The 15663-nt window shown below is 50.6% G+C and overlaps 1 long non-coding RNA gene across 1 annotated transcript; it reads left to right on the top strand.

Annotated features, from left to right (window-relative positions):
• Nucleotides 1-149: 149 nt before the first annotated feature.
• Nucleotides 150-10559, top strand: LOC142249458 (uncharacterized). The gene is made up of 4 exons (XR_012725057.1): nt 150-252; nt 2637-2712; nt 3764-3811; nt 10520-10559. It is a non-coding gene; the product is annotated as an uncharacterized LOC142249458 (long non-coding RNA).
• Nucleotides 10560-15663: the final 5104 nt, after the last annotated feature.

Here is a 15663-nt window from a genome sequence, read left to right on the forward strand (position 1 = left end):
CGTTCGAAATTTATTCGAGATCAAGACGACTACTTGAGAAATCGAGTTTACAAATGGCGCACCTCCTTATTTCCATCGGAACGAAGGCCCTCCTATCGAGGGAATTACGCAAGCACGTACAGCTCAGACAGCGACCAGAGTTTCTCCGGTCCCAACCCTTCTTCTTTTTTAGGTACCGGTCCCCAGACAAGAGGCAAACCAGGAGGGGCAAGAAACAGGGCTCCCCCGCACAGGATCAACACACGGTCCCAGGTAGGGAGAATATCGTGTATAATATCTCCTCGCTCACCCTTACACCCACAGAAACCCGGGTCCTACAAAAGGGGCTCAGCTTTTGCCCCACGCCCCCACTCAACACCTTCACCCTGGAGCAAGAACTGAATAGATTCTTCAGGAATCTTCGGCTAAAGGCCCATTTTGCCACCCCTCATGATGCTCCAGGCTCCAACCCCGCAGTTCCCATATCGGACTCTTGTCCGACAACCTCTCTGTCATTACGTGAATTAGGCCTCTCCAATCCAAGCACCTTTCAACCACCCAGGCACTACCATCCAGTAGAGACGTACATATCACTAGTCACACGTGACATTGATAAGATTAAAACCAACATAGGACATGGACAGCTACACCTCCGTCATAACATGACAAATGAGGAATCTAAGGCCCTCCTCGCACTTAAAAACAATCCTCAGCTGGTTATAAAACCTGCCGACAAAGGGGGTGCCATCGTGGTCCTTGATAAATCTTATTACGTATCTGAAATTAAGAGCCAACTCAGTGACCTCACAACCTATACCCCTATTCCACGGGACCCCACTGCAACCATCCGCTCTACCATCAAAAATTTGGTCGACCTCTACACCAGCAACGCCACGATTGATAGCAAACTCTACAGTTTCCTCATCAACAACCATCCCATCACACCCGTATTTTACACTCTCCCCAAAATACATAAAAATATCACCTCCCCCCCCGGCCGTCCAATCGTCGCCTCCACTGATTCCATTTTGTCTCCACTTGCCCGTACCCTGGAAAAAATACTCACACCGCTTATCCCGAAAATCCCCTCTTACCTCAAGGACACCACTCACTTTCTGGAAACCATATCCAGTATCAACCGAATCACCAATAACGATCTCCTGGTCACCATGGATGTGACCAGCTTGTACACCAGCATCGACCATCAAGGAGGTCTCCTGGCGATTGAGTGGTTTCTCAATACACATACCGACTTCGACCATCTGAAAAAGCGATTTTGCCTGGACACCCTCAGGGTGGTCTTGGAAAATAACTTCTTCCTATTTGAAGATACGTTCTACATGCAGCGGAAAGGGACCGCAATGGGTTCGAACGTAGCACCTCCATATGCAAACATATATATGGCTAAATTTGAGGAAGATTTTGTTTATCCACATCCCTCCTTTCCCATCAACATCCCCATTTGGAAACGCTATATAGATGACATATTCTTCATCTGGACCGGTGGTGAAGAAACACTCACTAGTTTCTTCAATGACATCAATACCATCTCTCCCAATATCTCTTTTACCCTCCACTACGATCACGATTCCATCAACTTCCTTGACACCCTTGTCATCCGGGACCCCAACAGTAAACTAGCCACCGACATATACTCAAAACCCACAGATAAAAACAGTCTTCTTCTCTACAGTAGTTGTCACCCGAAACATACCAAGAATTCTCTGCCCATCTCCCAACATTGTAGAGTTGAAAGGATCGTCTCCAATCCCACAACGCGCACACTTAGACATCAAGAAATGAGCAGTAAATTTCAAGCCAGGGACTATCCACACCATATTGCATCCAATACCTCCCCCAGACACAGCCCAGAACCCAACAAAAAACAACGCATACCATTTGTGAATACGTATCACCCTTTCTCCCCTTCATTCAGCCAGGTTATTAAAAAACATTGGCCTATTCTCGGCAGCGCATACCCGGACATTGAGGAATTTCAATCTCCACCTTTGATCTGTCATAAACGTCCTCGCAACATCAGAGACACTTTGGTCCGGGCTGACATAGGTTCATCCCTAAACCGGGACAGACAGAGCTTTTTGGCCACGCCACGTAAGGGCACATTCCCGTGCCTCCATTGTGTACAGTGCTCTAACGTCACCAGAGGAGAGTTCGTTACACACCCCAGAACCGGTAAACGATATCGCATCCGAGGTTTCTATACATGTGACACGAATTTTGTCGTTTACCTAATCAAATGTCCCTGCGGTCTCGGATATGTTGGAGAAACTACCCAACATATCCGAGACCGCATTAGTAAACATAAATCGACTATAAGGTGTGGCCTGACTGTACTCCCCATTCCGGCTCACTTTGCGGCCAGAGGTCACTCAGTCTCCCAATTAAGGTTTCAGATATTAGAACATGTCCCACTACCCAGAAGGGGTGGCAATAGGGTACAAATTCTCCGGGACCGTGAGGCATACTGGATACATACCTTACAAACCCTTGAGCCGTGGGGTATGAATAGAGAGTATGAAACGAATTATTAACCCTGCCTGTGTACCTGAGTAGACCATTGCCATGCATTATGTTTTATGTATTTACTTGATGCTTACATAACCGTTTTCTTAACCTTTCTCTCTTTTTTCTTTTAGAGATACTGATCACCTGCTCCACCGATCGGATCCCACCCATGCACCCTCTCCACAACTGGCACCTCCTCTTCACCAGGTAGCATCCTTACCCTATCACCATTCCCTCCCTTTCCAATAATTTCTTCCCCCCCCCCCCCTTCCCCCTCCCCTCCAACACACAACATTATCATACATATACTACTTCTCTCCTTTACACCCAAGTAAACCATTACATTCCTTTCAACCCTCTCTGTATTATCCCACATATATACACTTCTACCACAGTACTTTTTGCCTATTCCATTCATATATCAGCACCACATATCAGCCACATCCCAGCTTATTGTTCATTCCAGCTATATACCAGCGGTATTCGCCAATCTATATCAGCTATACACTAACAGCCTCATATTAGCAATATATAGCTGTATACTCGTCCCATTTATGTTTCCAGTCCCCCTTTATAGTCATATATAACCTTCCCTTTTACATCCTATATACTGACTCCACACCCATAGACCACACATACATTATATACACAGTCATTCATAATGTGCTTCCCCACTACACATATCCTGGTTCCATGATTCTTATGAGCCGGTACATACCAGCACAATAACCACATACAGGTACTTTAACCTCTCTATCACATCCGGCCCCCTATGTGACATCATAAACACCCATACCCCCGTTCACAGCCTGTTACTCCCCTTACCCCGCCCCCCCTGTGACGCGACGCACACAAGCGCGCCGAGTCTAGTGACCCACACTGACAGGGATCCTGTCCCTGGTTGCCGCCCCCTCCGTGACGTCCTGCACGCATGCGCACTAAGGTGCTTGCAAACAGCACCTCTCCTGCTCCCCACTGACGCCGGACGCATGCGCAGTAGTAAGCCCACGTCATCACTGACGTCCCGGGCACCTGCGCTCTTGCCCCCATGACTCACACCAGGAAGTAATGCCCTGGCTACAAATAGCTGCCGTTGCACAGACCCCCACTGCCACACGCCTGCTGCTTGCACCCCTGGGACCCTGTCCCCCTGCCCTTGTGCCCTGTAAGGTAAATACACTATCTATAATGCGCACCTCTACCTGCCTGGTTTCCACATGTATGGCTATGTATACTAATGTATCCTGTCTTTCCATAGGCACTTCCTCCATCCACCCACTCACCTTTCATGCCTCCTTGACTCTGGGTAGGTTTTTTAACCTCATACTGTCTACTGCGCTGTTATACTGTATACAGGAAGAGCCCGGACTGCTGACCCGAAGGGGCTTAAGGGAGGGCTACATGACTAGGAGGGATGCCAGGCCATAGGGTTAACAAGGGGTTAATGGAGAAAGTCAGTTTGGGCGCGAAATTTGGGGGTGGTGCTAAGGGGCAGTTAGGATCAGGGGTCAGTTTGATTGGTCAGGGGGTGGTGACTATAGGGGGTAGTATATAGGGCAGGTCAGAGGGGGGGTGGGTCATTCCTACCTGGACGGTGACTGGAATCGTTGTGGCTGGATCCCGAAGATGGAGGACTTCATGGCACAGATGAAGAGGATGGCGGAGCAGCGTGGACAGCGTTGGATGGACGAGCAGCTCCTGCGATGGTCCGGCGTCGGCGAGGAAGATGGGACCCCCCTGCCTCCGAAGCGGCAGCGAAGAACTCGGCCCCCGGAGCGCCTCAGCCCGGAGATGACGCCGAGGAGCCGGCAGCGGAGACGGAGCCCGAGTGGAGGTGCGGCGGTGGATCCGGGAGCCGGGACGTCGCGAGGCCCCGGCCGGAAGTCGGGCCGCGGGCGCCAAGGCAACGGGGCGGTGAGCGACACGGCCGGCCTCCCCTCCTCTTCCGGGTCGCGGCGCACGGCAGTGACGCGCGCATCGCGGCCGCGTGACCCGGCGCGGTCACCTGACCCGGCGCGGTCACCTGACCCGGCGCGGTCACCTGACTCGGCGCGGTCACGTGGCCCGCTGCGCTCGCGTGGCCCGGCGTCCCCTTGTGCTCCGGCGGCCTCACCTGACCGAGCGCGCTCACCTGACCCGCCGCGGTCACGTGGGGCGGCGCGGTCACGTGGGGCGGCGCGGTCACGTGGGGCGGCGCGATCACGTGGGGCAGCGCGGTCACGTGGGGCGGCGATGTCACCTGACCGGGCGCTGTCACCTGACCGGGCGCGGTCATGTGACCCCGCGTACTCACCCGTCCCGGCGCGTCCCCGCGATCCGGCAGGCTCGCCTGACCCGGTGCGGTCACCTGACCCGCCGCGGTCACGTGGGCCGGCGCGGTCGCGTGGGTCGGCGGGGTCGCGTGGGTCGGCGGGGTCGTGTGAGCCAGCGGGGTCGCGGGGGCCAGCTGGGTTGCGTGGGCCAGCGGGATCGCGGGACGCAGATGAGGCCACAGTGGCGGCGGCGGCAAGGTCTAGGAGCAGAGCGGGGCCCATGCAGGAGCATGGGGTCCCAGTGTCGGCGGGGGAGTCCGTACGGAGACGGCCCGGATCAGCGGGGCCCGGCCTGGGATCGCAGCGGAGGGACACCGATGGGACGGCGTCGGGATCAGCCGGAGCACGCGGGGATGCCGGACGGCATGCCCCAGGCGGTGTTTATGTGGCGGAGCCAGCGTCTGGATCGTCGCGGAGGATGGATGGTGCTGCGGGCGGACGGGGCCTAAGGTCGAGTCTGCCGGACGGCGGGCTCCCTGGGCCTGGGTCCAGTGAGGACGATGAGGCCACCCTGGAGGAGGACGTCGCGGAGGACGGCAACGGGGACCAGATCGTGGAGGTCGGCGAGGCGGCTGGAGTGCGACGCGGAGGACATGTGACGGCTGTTTCGGGATCTTCTCGGAGTCAGCCTGGTAAGACCACGGTTTCTTCTATTTCTCGTGCACCTGGTTTGGCTATGGATGGGGTGTCTGGTGATATGGATGGCGTGCAGGGCGTGAATGTGGTTGGTGGTCCGGGTGGTTTATCTGGTGGCCCGAGTGGCGGGCGGGTCGTGAATGTGGTGACGGGTGACGGCAGTGTGGCATCCGAGTTGTTGAGGTTGGTTAGGGGTTTGTTTGCCCCTGTGGGGGGCCCTAGCTTGGTGTGGCAGGGAGCGACGGGGCAGGAGGTTGCGACTCCTGCGGTTGGAGGGGTTGCTAGTGGCAATGCGGTGGGTGAGCCGGTGGTGGCGGCTCCCGCGGCCCCAGCTGCGGCTCCCGCTGCCGCAGCTGCGGCTGCAGTGGACATTGTTCGATTGGATGACAAGGCGAGAGGGGAAGTGTATGTTTGCTTTGATGGCCCGTTGGGGGCGCATCTGAAGCAGGAGACCAGGGAAAAAATATGGAAGGATGAATATGTTGAAATATTCTCATTGCTTCCGTTGGAAAAGTTTAATCTGGATCGGGTTAAACCGGATGAGAGCAAAAAGGACGAGGAAGAACGGCGGCGTTATCGCCTTATTCCCCGCACTTTTCAGAACTGGTTGCAGGCCTTTGTGATACTGGCCGGTGTGGTGGGGGAAAAGGCTCCGGACAACTGTACGGCGCTTTTTTGTTATCTGGATTCTATCTGTGAGGCGTATAGGACCTACGGGGGGACTGCTTGGCTAAGATATGACGAGCAGTTTCGCCAGAGGAAGGCGGTCAGACCCAGTTTACGGTGGGACCACAAAGAAATTAGTCTATGGATGCGGCTGATGGCTGCGCCGAAGTCGGCATCACAGTCCTTTCCAGGGGGCACCGGCGGGGGATCATTTGGCACCTCGTCGGGGCCCAAAAAGGGCGTTTGCTGGCAGTTTAATGAGAAGGAATGCCGGTTTGGGTCTTCCTGCCGATTCAAGCACGAGTGTTCGGGCTGTGGTGGCGCCCACAGTCACCTTAAGTGCTTCCGGAAGGGAAAAGGAAAGGCCGCTGAGTCTTCGTCGAAAAGGGAGGACCCCGGTGAGGGTAGATCGGATGGCGCCGTTTCTAAGTAGATACCCGGATCGGGGGTCGGCGGAATTGTTGAGTGATGGTTTTAGTTTTGGTTTCAAGATACCGTCAGTGGTTAAGACGGGAGAGATTCGTTTAAAAAATTTACAGTCGACTCGCCTACATGGTGAGATTGTTGCGGATAAGTTACGGAAGGAGGTGGAGCTAGGACGGATGGCGGGGCCTTTTGATGCCCCTCCATTGCCGGACTTGGTTGTGTCCCCGTTGGGGTTGGTCCCGAAAAAGGAACCTAACAAGTTCCGGCTCATCCACCATTTGTCCTATCCTACTGGCCGGTCGGTGAACGATGGTATTGATCCTGAGCTGGTTTCGGTTTCGTATGTCCGTTTTGATAAGGCTGTGGAATGGTTAAGGAAGTTGGGCCGTGGTTCGCTTTTGGCGAAAACGGATATAGAAGCGGCCTTCCGCCTGTTGCCGGTGCACCCGGACAGTTTTCACCTGTTGGGGTGTTGGTGGGAGGGCAAGTTTTATGTAGATTGTTGTTTGCCTATGGGCTGTTCAATTTCATGTTCTTATTTTGAGAAGTTTAGTTGTTTCTTGGAATGGGTAATTAAGGAGGAGGCGGGTCTAGATTCAGTGTTGCATTACTTGGACGACTTTTTGTGCATGGGGCCTGCGGGATCCTCGCAGTGTTCCCTTTTGCTTCGGACAGTGGAGCAGGTTGCTCGCCGGTTTGGCGTTCCATTGGCGCCGGAGAAGACGGAGGGTCCGGTTACGGTTTTGAAATTCCTGGGTATCGAGCTGGATACGGTTGCCATGGAGTGCCGCTTGCCGGAGGACAAGCTGGTGGATTTGAGGCGTTGTGTTCAAGGGGCCCTTGAGGCCAAGAAGATTCGTTTACGGGACTTGCAGTCCCTGTTGGGGAAGTTGAATTTTGCGTGTAGAATATTGCCGATGGGGAGAGTTTTTTCCCGTCGCTTGGCTCAAGCCACCACCGGTGTGTTGCACCCTTTGCATTTTGTGCGTTTGAAGGTGGAGCATAAGGCGGACCTGAGAGTGTGGTCCCGTTTCTTGCAGCTGTACAATGGACGGTCATTGTGGCTTCGTGAGGTGGTGTCAAATGAGGAGTTGGTGCTGTACACGGACGCGGCGGGATCCAGTGGTTTTGGCGCATATTTTGGGGGGAGATGGTGTGCCGGCAGGTGGCCTGATTCGTGGCGGGTTTGCGGTCTGACTAGGAATTTGGCCCTGTTGGAACTTTTCCCTATTGTCGTGGCCTTAGAGGTTTGGGGACAGGATTTGAAAGATAGGAAGGTGCGTTTCATGTGTGACAACCTGGGGGTTGTTCAGTGTGTTAACAAGTTGACAGCTGATTCCCCTCCGGTGGTGGACCTCTTGCGTCATTTGGTGCTGAAATGTCTGGAGTTGAACTTGTGGGTCTGCGCTGTACATGTGCCGGGGGTGCTGAATTCTGTGGCTGATGCTTTATCTCGCTTCCAGTGGGACCGCTTTCGAATGCTGGCGCCGGACGCGGAGCAGCAGGAGACCGTATGGCCCGTCTGGTTGTGGGACCTGGTTTGCAGCCGGCCTGGGAATTGATCCGACATTCGGTGGCACCCAGTACGTGGCGCAGCTATAATTCAGCGTGGGACCGTTGGCTCGAGTTGGTTGATGAGGTGGGAGGTCATGTATCTGAAGGTGACAGAGTTTATTTAGTTTTGTTCATGTTGGGCAGGGCTAAGGAAGAAGGCCTTTCGTGGTCGGCCGTGGCGGGCAGGTTAGCGGGCATTTCCTTCTTTTTCAAGTTATTGGGCTGGAAGGACGTTACGAAGGATTTCTGGGTGCGCCAGGTGATGAAGGGTTACCGGAGGGCGGGGGCGCGCCGAGACCTTCGGCGCCCGGTATCTTTTGAGCTGCTGGGCAAGCTGTTGTCGGTGTTGCCTCGGGTGTGCTGTTCGGAGTATGAATGCCAGTTGTTCGGGACCGCTTTTGTTTTGGCCTTCTTTGGGGCGTTTAGAATTAGTGAACTGGTGAGCAGAAACACGAGGAGTCACGGAGGTTTGTTGCTGGAGGACGTGGAATGCGGCATGGATGTGGTGCGGTGTTGCTTGAGACGGTCAAAGACGGACCAGCTGGGTAGAGGTCGGATGGTGGAACTATGGGGTGTACCTGGTTTAGCGGAGTGCCCTGTCAGATGGCTGTCGGCGTTTTTAGAAGTGAGGGGAGCTCGCCCGGGGTCCCTTTTGTCCCACCAGGACGGGTCAGCCTTGTCGAGTTACCAATTTGTCTGCATCTTTCGGAGGTGCCTGCAGTGTTGCGGTCTCAACGAGGCTGAGTTCGCGTCGCATTCCTTTCGGATTGGGGCTGCGACTCAGGCGGCTCGTTGGGGTCTGGGCGCGCAGGCTCTCCGTAAGATCGGCCGATGGGACTCGGCCAGGTTTAGATCTTACGTCCGGCCGAACTTGTTGTGAGCTATTGGTGGGGAGGGGGGGGGGGGGTCGGGGGCGGTATTTGTTTGGTAATCATTACCCATTTTCTTCCTTGTGCCCCACCCCCCCCCCCACCCCCTCTGTGTTGTCACCTTTTGTTTTGTAGGTTTACCATTGTTGGTGTGGGTGCTCGGCCACTCATACGTGTATTGGGGGGCGTTTCGTGCGGGAATACGACCGGACGGCCGCCAGTTGGGGGTTCCCAGAGAGAAGGCTACTGTGCGATGGATCGGGGTCAGGGGCATGCTGTGGAGTGAGGTGTTGCCTACCTGGCGCCACCATTCGCAGCTGGACAGAGCACCGGACGTGGTAGTACTACACGCGGGTGGGAATGACCTGGGTCTCCGGGCTTCCAGGGACCTGATACAAGACATAAAATGTGACTGCCTGCGGCTCCTGTCTTCCCACCCGGGTCTAGTAATTGTCTGGTCGGATATGGTTGCGCGGCTGACATGGCGGCACGCCAGGTCGGTGGAGGCAGTAAACAGGGCGCGAAGTAAAGTGAATCGGGAGATTGGGCGGTTCATTTCCCGGGTTGGGGGTGTCTCTGTTCGGCACCCGGAGTTGGAAGCGGCGTCCGCCGACTTGTTGCGCCGGGACGGGGTCCATTTAAATTCGGTGGGAAATGATATTTGGGCCTTAGGGCTGATGGAGGGGCTTGAGAAGGCTTTGTTGGTGTGGGAGGACTCGCGCGCACAAGGGGTCATGCGAGCTCGCGGTGGCGGAAAGGAGGGGGGTGTCTGAAGGTGGGGGTTTGCACAGAGGAGAGGACGGAACCCAGTGCCGGAGCGGGTTACCTCTAGCGGTGCAATTGTTTGGTAAACGGGTCCTTGCTGGGTTGAGTCTCAGCGGGACATAGTGGGGGCAACATCTGGCTTGGGCTCTCGAGTCGGTGTGTTGCGGCTGAGGGTCAGGAGACAGGCTGATGTTGCAAAGAACATTTTGGTTAACCTTCAGGTACCCCCCCCTTCCTTTTCGGGTTCTTCAATGAAGAGTTGTATTGTTACATGGCTGATGTTTATGTTATGAATAAATGGGGCTGCTGTGGCCTTTATATTCCAACGTCACACAGTGTTTGTGTTTATTTTAGATAAGAACCCCAGGGGGGTAGGGGGGTTGTTGGGGAAGGTCAAAGGCCTTCAGTCAGACATTCCGGAGTCATGCTTATCTACAGACAATGGCTAGCATTGTTTATACATGCTACATTTAGCGTTACTCTTAGGCGCCTGACCACTAACATAGCAAGTGTACTGTTTAATCCACAGCCTCCTCCTGGTTCTGCCCGTCCAGTAATAAGTGCTACACGTATATCTGTATTGCTAATACAGTATGTCCTGCATTGTCTACTATGTCACCCATCTCCGATGGTTCTGAACGGATTGTATTCATCTTATGATTTCACTGCCTGCTGGCATCACCATTTGATCGAGCTATGTACCAGCGCGTACTTGCCGTTACTGTACGTTCTGCTTGCCATTCTTCTCATGGTGCTTATTGTTGTTGTATCCCTCTCTCCATCCAGCAAGTTGTGCTTTGAGAGCAGAACGCCCTACCTGTGGTTTACCCATTTGACGTCTAATCCGTCTATACCCGTCACTTCTTGATACACGTATGTCTGTATATATACTCTTTGTAAATATGTAAATATGTACATTATGTTCACTCATTGGTGTGTATATAATCTTTATTATTTCTTTACAGGCAAGTCCTTGATAAAGGCCTTGTGAAGGCCGAAACGTTGCCTTGACTCTGTCTTTGCTTTTTTCGGTAGTGGCATTCTCTTTCTGCTTATAATAAAAATCACTTTTTGCATTACCCTGTTGCAATTGATTGTGTGCTTGGGATTAATTTAACTAGCTGTGAATCCAGACTAGAGTGAGACAAAACACTTACTAGAAAGTAGCAGCAGAGATAATATTATATAGCACTAAGAAGCTGTGCAGCTGTGAATCCACACTAGAGTGAGACAAAACACTTACTAGAAAGTAGCAGCAGAGATAATATTATATAGCACTAAGAAGCTGTGCAGCTGTGAATCCACACTAGAGTGAGACAAAACACTTACTAGAAAGTAGCAGCAGAGATAATATTATATAGCACTAAGAAGCTGTGTAGCTGTGAATCCAGACTAGAGTTAGACAAAACATTTACTAGAAAGCAGCAGCAGAGATAATATTATATAGCACTAAGGAGCAGTGTAGCTGTGAATCCAGACTAGAGTGAGACAAAACACTTACTAGAAAGTAGCAGCATGGATGGTATTATATAGCACTAAGGAGCAGTGTATCTCTGAATCCAGACTATAGTGAGACAAAACACTTACTAGAAAGCTGCAGCATGATTATAATATATAGCACTAAGGAGCAGTGCAGCTGTGAATCCAGAGTAGAGTGAGACAAAACACTTGCTAGAAAGCAGCAGCATAGATGATATTATATAGCACTAAGGAGCAGTGTAACTGAATCCAGACTAGAGAGAGACAAAACACTTACTAGAAAGCTGCAGCATAGATGATTTTATATAGAACTAATTTGCAATGTAGCTGTGAATCCAGACAATAGTGAACAAAACACTTACTAGAAAGCAGCAGCATAGATGGTATTATATAGCACTAAGGAACAGTATAGCTGTGAATCCAGACTAGAGTGAGACAAAACACTTACAAGAAAGTAGCAGCATAAATGATATTATATAGAACTAAGGAGCAGTATAGCTGTGAATCCAGACTAGAGTGAGGCAAAACGCATACTAGAAAGCAGCAGCATAGATTATAATATATAGCACTAAGAAGCAGTGTAGCTGTGAATCCAGACTAGAGTGAGGCAAAATGTTTACTAGAAAGCAGCAGCATAGATGGTATTACATAGCACTAAGGAACAGTATAGCTGTGAATCCAGACTAGAGTGAGACAAAACACTTACAAGAAAGTAGCAGCATTAATGATATTATATAGAACTAAGAAGCAGTGTAGCTGTGAATCCAGACTAGAGTGAGACAAAACTAGAAAGCTGCAGCATAGATGGTATTATATAGCACTAAGGAACAGTGTAATTGTGAATCCATACTAGAGTGAGACAAAACACTTACTAGAAAGTAGCAGCATAGATGATATTATATAACACTAAAGAACAGTATAGCTGTGAATCCAGCTACTGATTGACATAAAACACTTGTGAAAAAGGTGCTACTGGTACTCTGCATTTATATGTTTCGCTCTGCTCCCTCTTCCTCACCCTTCTCCCCTCTCCATATACTTTATTTAGCTTTAATCAGGTGTTTTATCTTGTTCTGATCAATAAGGATTATATCAGTTTCACAGGGTGACGCATGAGTTTAGAAGTCATATTGAGGGGAAGAAGTGGCTCCTAGGTGGAGAAAGAAGCAGATTTATATAAGATTACTACAAAGAGTCTTATATTCACTTGATTTATGAAACTTTTTTTAAAACAATAGAAACCGTTTCATATATTTGGTGCATTGTACCCCAATGCACCCCAATGCAAAGGTTAAGACTGGTAAATGGAAAGCTCCCCAAAAGTTTCCGAGGCTTTTCATTGATAAGATCCAGTGATTTTCAAGCTACAATGATTTAATTGTAGAAAGTGATTGGGGTTTATTAGACCCATCTCGGGGTTTATTATGCTATTACTCTCTGGAATCTGCTCCGCCAGCGCAGGACAGAAGACCCAGGAGGAGTAATGGCTGGCGCACATTGTGCATTCCTAATCCGGGATTTCCAGACAGCGCTGCTTCATCTTAGTAATGTCAATAATTAAAACAACACTCAGCCCTGGCAGCTGCTGCATCGCCTCGTTACTCAGGCTGCGGTTATAACAGCTCAATGTAAACACTAAAAAGTCATCATAGACTTATATCATCACAATGTATCAGCTCTAATGGAAGCAAAATGAATTCTCTTTTGTTTATCTCATTGTTAAAGGTCAGAAGATCAGAGGAGCGATTACGCTGTATATCAATACAAATTATCCTTATGCAAAAGACATAAAAATATTCATATGTCATAAACAAAGCAAACAAGATCTATTGTATGAAACATTGACTGCATAAAGAGAATCTTTACCCTTCACAATATGTATTTTGTTGGGGGCTATTACTGCTGATTTATTTTAAATATATTAGTAAAATGCACTGATAGAGACCTCAAATCCCATGTACAGACATAAATTATATGATTATGTCTGCAGCCACCACCAGGGGGAGCTCCCTGTATACAGAGATACATGATAAGATCCTGTCTGCAGTCACCACTAGGGGGAGCTCCCTGTATACAGAGATACATGATAAGATCCTGTCTGCAGCCACCACTAGGGGGAGCTCCCTGTATACAGAGATACATGATAAGATTCTGTCATCAGCCACCACTAGGGGAAGCTCCCTGTATACAGAGATACATGATAAGATCTTGTCTGCAACCACCACTAGAGGGAGCTCCCTGTATACAGAAATACATGATAAGATCTTGTCTGCAACCACCACTAGGGGGAGCTCCCTGTATACAGAGATACATGATAAGATTCTGTCATCAGCCACCACTAGGGGGAGCTCCCTGTATACAGAGATATATGATAAGATTCTGTCTGCAGCCACCACTAGAGAGAGCTCCCTGTATACAGAGATACATGATAAGATTCTGTCTGCAGTCACCACTAGGGGGAGATCCCTGTATACAGAGATACATGATACGATTCTGTCTGCAGATACCACTAGAGGGAGCTCCCAGTATACAGAGATACATGATAAGATCTTGTCTGCAACCACCACTAGGGGGAGCTCCCTGTATACAGAAATACATGATAAGATCTTGTCTGCAACCACCACTAGGGGGAGCTCCCTGTATACAGAGATACATGATAAGATTCTGTCATCAGCCACCACTAGGGGGAGCTCCCTGTATACAGAGATATATGATAAGATTCTGTCTGCAGCCACCACTAGGGGGAGCTCCCTGTATACAGAGATACATGATAAGATCTTGTCTGCAACCACCACTAGGGGGAGCTCCCTGTATACAGAGATACATGATAAGATTCTGTCTGCAGCCTCCAATATGGGGAGCTCCCTGTATACAGAGATACATGATAAGATCCTGTCTGCAGTCACCACTACGGGGAGCTCCCTGCACACAGAGATACATGATAAGATTCTGTCTGCAGCCACCACTAGGGGGAGCTCCCTGTATACAGAGATACATGATAAGATACTGTCTGCAGCCACCACTGGGGGAGCTCCCTGTACACAGAGATACATGATAAGATTCTGTCTGCAGCCACCACTAGGGGGAGCTCCCTGTATACAGAGATACATGATAAGATCCTGTCTGCAGCCACCACTAGAGGTAGCTCCCTGTATACAGAGATACATGATAAGATTCTGTCTGCAGCCACCACTAGGGGGAGCTCCCTGTATACAGAGATACATGATAAGATCCTGTCTGCAGCCACCACTAGAGGGAGGTCCCTGTATACAGAGATACATGATAAGATTCTGTCTGCAGTGAACACTAGGGGGAGCTCCCTGTATATAGAGATACATGATAAGATTCTGTCTGCAGCCACCACTAGGGGGAGCTCCCTGTATACAGAGATACATGATAAGATCCTGTCTGCAGCCACCAATAGGGGGGAACTCCCTGTATACAGAGATACATGATAAGAGCCTGTCTTCAGCCACCACTGGGGGAGCTCCTTGTATACAGAGATACATGATAAGATCCTGTCTGCAGCCACCACTAGGGGGAGCTCCCTGTATACAGAGATACATGATAAGATCCTGTGTGCAGCCACCACTGGGGAGCTTCCTGTATACAGAGATACATGATAAGATTCTGTCTGCAGCCACCACTAGGGGGAGCTCCTTGTATACAGAGATACATGTTAAGATCCTGTCTGCAGCCACCACTAGAGGGAGCTCCCTGTATACAGAGATACATGATAAGATTCTGTCTGCAGCCACCACTAGGGGGAGCTCCCTGTATACAGAGATACATGATAAGATTCTGTCTGCAGCCACCACTAGGCGGAGCTCCCTGTATACAGAGATACAGGATAAGATTCTGTCTGCAGCCACCACTAGGGGGAGCTCCCTGTATACAGAGATACATGATAAGATCCTGTCTGCAGCCACCACTAGGCGGAGCTCCCTGTATACAGAGATACATGATAAGATTCTGTCTGCAGCAAACACTAGGGGGAGCTCCCTGTATACAGAGATACATGATAAGATTCTGTCTGCAGCCACCACTAGGGGGAGCTCCCTGTATACAGAGATACATGATAAGATCCTGTCTGCAGCCACCACTAGAGGGAGGTCCCTGTATACAGAGATACATGATAAGATTCTGTCTGCAGCAAACACTAGGGGGAGCTCCCTGTATACAGAGATACATGATAAGATCCTGTCTGCAGCCACCACTAGAGGGAGGTCCCTGTATACAGAGATACATGATAAGATTCTGTCTGCAGCCACCACTAGGGGGAGCACCCTGTATACAGAGATACATGATAAGATTCTGTCTGCAGTGAACACTAGGGGGAGCTCCCTGTATACAGAGATACATGATAAGATTCTATCTGCAGCCCCCTCTAGGGGGAGCTCCCTGTATACAGAGATACATGATAAGAGCCTGTCTTCAGCCACCACTGGGGG

This window comes from Anomaloglossus baeobatrachus, chromosome 8 (genome assembly GCF_048569485.1).
Source record: "Anomaloglossus baeobatrachus isolate aAnoBae1 chromosome 8, aAnoBae1.hap1, whole genome shotgun sequence".
NCBI classification, from domain to species: domain Eukaryota; kingdom Metazoa; phylum Chordata; class Amphibia; order Anura; family Aromobatidae; genus Anomaloglossus; species Anomaloglossus baeobatrachus.